This window comes from Hyperoodon ampullatus, assembly GCF_949752795.1.
Source record: "Hyperoodon ampullatus genome assembly, chromosome: 10".
Classification (NCBI taxonomy): Eukaryota; Metazoa; Chordata; class Mammalia; order Artiodactyla; family Ziphiidae; genus Hyperoodon; species Hyperoodon ampullatus.
The window spans coordinates 9,091,528-9,095,050 of record NC_136923.1 but is presented as its reverse complement, the minus strand read 5'-3'; the positions used below and the strand labels follow the sequence as shown (position 1 = coordinate 9,095,050).

General features: G+C 43.4%; 1 pseudogene across 1 annotated transcript; it reads left to right on the top strand.

The window, feature by feature from the left end:
• The first annotated feature begins 763 nt into the window (after positions 1-763).
• LOC307058850 (eukaryotic translation initiation factor 4E-like) lies at positions 764-1,417 on the top strand (annotated as a pseudogene). Its single transcript has one exon. The product of its transcript is annotated as a eukaryotic translation initiation factor 4E-like (transcript).
• Positions 1,418-3,523: the final 2,106 nt, after the last annotated feature.

The window sequence follows — 3,523 nt, the reverse complement described above, 5'->3', positions numbered from 1 at the left end:
TCAAAGCAGCACCAATAACCCTAAAATGCTAAAAGGCAAGACATGGCGTATTTTTTCACTTTGTGAAACCAAATTTAATCAAGCTCTACACTCACCCAACTCGTTTGACGTAGGTTCAAGCTTAGTCACTTTTCGAGAACCTGTCCCTAGGACAGCATGAAAAATCTGGCAAAGCATGAAAGAATGATGTTCTCTGACCCACCTGGTCTCAGGCACGGACATTCCCAGGAGTGGGAACTGGAGGGACGTGTTATCTGCAGAGGTGATGGTGGTGGTGATGGTTCAGGGCAGAGAAGCACAGGACAACGGTTACAGGGGCCCACGATGAATGACTCTTCTTAAATTCTGCCCCTTCCATGTGCACCAGGGCCTGACCAAGCCAAGCTTTCTAACTGGTGCCCTGGTCCTACCTCTAACCTATCAAGGAAGAACAAGCCCTCCTGGGAAGAAACAGTAGCAAGTGGGACCCTTGGCTCGGTTACTGAAACTTCTCCAGTCATCTTCTAATGATACTTTGCCCTCTGACCCCTTTTACCCTCTCAATCTCCCCAACACCCCCCCCATCCCCTGCTGCTTCCCCAGCCACAGCCTCTGATGCAACGGGGCAGGTCTCATCCCCACCCTGACTGCACCTCTATTCATTCAGCCCCAACAAGTCTGTCTCTTTCCTCTTGGCCAGAAATGCTCTGCCACTTCTTGTCCATCTATTTAAATCCATGCCACCTCTCTGGCTTCAAAGCAAGCTCTTCGAGATCCATCTAAGATGGTGACTGTGGAACTGGAAACCACCCCTACACCTAATGCCCCACCTACAGAAGAAGAGAAAACAGAATCTCATCAGGAGGTTGCTAACCCAGAACACTATATTAAACATCCTTTACAGAACAGATGGACACTCTGGATTTTTAAAAATGATAAAAGCAAAACTTGGCAAGCAAACCTTCGGCTGATCTCTAAGTGTGATACTGTTGAAGACTTTGGGGCTCTGTACAACCATATCCAGTTGTCTAGCAGTTTAATGCCTGGCTGTGACTACTCACTTTTTAAGGATGGTATTGAGCCTATGTGGGAAGATGAGAAAAACAAACGAGGAGGACTACGGCTAATTACATTGAACCAACAGCAGAGACCAAGTGACCTCGATTGCTTTTGGCTAGAGACGCTGCTGTGCCTTATTGGAGAATCTTTTGATGACTACAGTGATGATATATGTAGAGCTGTTGTTAATGTTAGAGCTAAAGGTGAAAAAATAGCAATGTGGACTACTGAATGTGAAAACTGAGAAGCTGTTACACATACAGGGAGGGTATACAAGGAAAGGTTAGGACTTCCTCCAAAGATAGTGACTGGTTATCAGTCCCATGCAGACACACCTACTAAGAGCGGCTCCACCACTAAAACTAGGTTTGTTGTTTAAGAAGACACCTTCTGAGTGTTCTGGTATGAGAATGCGTCAAGCAATCGAGATTTGGGAGCTGAACCAAAGCCTCTTCAAAAGCAGAGGGGACTGCATTTAAATTTGATTTCCATCGAAATGTTGCTAAGATATAAGAGAAGTCTCATTCGCCTTTGTCTTGTACTTCTGTGTTCATACATACATATATATATATATATATTTTTTTTAATTTTGGCTAGAGTGTCCACTATCCCAATCAAAGAAGTATAGTACACATCGTCCCCAGAATCCATAAATGTGTTCCTGGCCCACTCTGTAATAGCTTAATAGAATTAAACATTACAAACACATTTGGCCCATCTACAATATTAAAGAAAATAATTTGCATTTCTATACCTTACAAGAGAACGATTCTGTTTATGTTCCATTGTATGCAGGAGCTTATTTTGCTGGTTTGAAAGAGTATGATGCATGCAGTTTTCTAACAATTGTCTTTGTTTCTTTTTACAGCATTGTCTGTGCTGTACTCTTGCTGATGGCTGCTAGATTTTAATTTATTTGTTTCCCTACTTGATAACATCAGTGATTCTGATTTCAGATTTTCATTTGTTTTGCTTTTGTTTTTTTCCTCATGTAATACTGGTGAAGGATCCAGGAATATGACACAAAGGAGGAAAAAAGATTAATTTTGTGCATTTTTTGGTAGTTTTTTTGGGTTTTTTTTGTAACTACAAAGATTTACTACAAACTTATGCATTTCATTCAAATCAGTGATCTATGTTTGTGTGATTTCCTAAATATAATGTGGATTATAAAAAATGTACCATCATAATTACATTCCTAATTAGAATCAGTATGCCTATTTTTGTATCTTTATGCTGTATTTTAACACTTTGTTATACTTAGGTTATTTTGCTTTGGTTAAAAAATGGCTCAAATAGAAAAGCGGTCCCATTCATATTAAGACACTGTAGAAAACAGTAAATAGAATGTGTACAGTGAATTGTCTTTTAGACAAAAAAAGAAAAGAAAAGCAAGCCCTTCCTCCTCCAGGAAGCCTTTGCTGGCCGCTTCAGTGCACAAAGACCCTTCCCTTCCCTGGTCACCAGCGCCACCCACAGCTGCGGAGCCTTTAGGCAAAAAGCAGCCACCTACTGTCATTGTGTACCGATGCTTCACCTCCCCAAAAGAGACTGTCACCCTAGACCTTAACTAATGAACACTGGAACATGGGGACACAGAGGAGAGTCTCAGAAAAAATAATAAATCCACGGATGGTTTATTATATGAAACTTCAGAGCCAACAGTGAAGCCTAGTTCCAGCATTCCTTCTTGGAATAGCAATTACAAGCTATGGGCTGAACTGTGTCTATTTTTTTTCATGCATGTTTACTCTTCAATATTGATTGAAACACATGTCATCCTGAGAAAAAAAAAGACCGGCTCCTTCTCCCATTCTCTTCCCCTGCACACCCTCTACCAAATCCTCCCCCGAGATGAGACACACACCTCCCCCCAGAGCCGTGTCTCCATCTGCTGAGCGGTGGATCCACAGCTGTCGGACATCACAGTCCATCAAGCATAAACCACAAGAGCATACGCTGTGGGCCTGGATGCAGCAGACCCAGAGGGGTGGATGAGAAAGGGTACAGGGTCTGGCCACAGAGGGGATAACGGGTCCTGCCATGCTCAGAGACCACAAATACCTACACAGAAGGGGATGCTTTGACAGAGACGCAGGAAGGTTTACTGAGCATGCTCAATAGTGGGAGACTGATGTGAGAACCATTTTTCGCAACCTGGGAGATGCAGCAAAGAGAAATGCTGCCTTATGTATCAGTGCCAAGGCAGCTTCTGAAAGGCAGAGAGACCTGGGTTCTAAACCTGGTTCTGAACTTTCTAGCAGGGCAGTTTCAACAAGTCACTTCATCTCTCTTCTCCAAGGTCCTGACCTATAAGAGGAGAATAAAAACAGAACGTGTCTCATAGGGTTGTTATAATGATTACAGCACAAACGGCTGGCTGGGCACCAAGGATCACGCTCCCTCCCCACAGACTACAGCCACGCTGGGAGCACTGCTCAGCCAGGGACCCTGCTTCCCAGGCCTCTCTGCACCGAGATGGGAT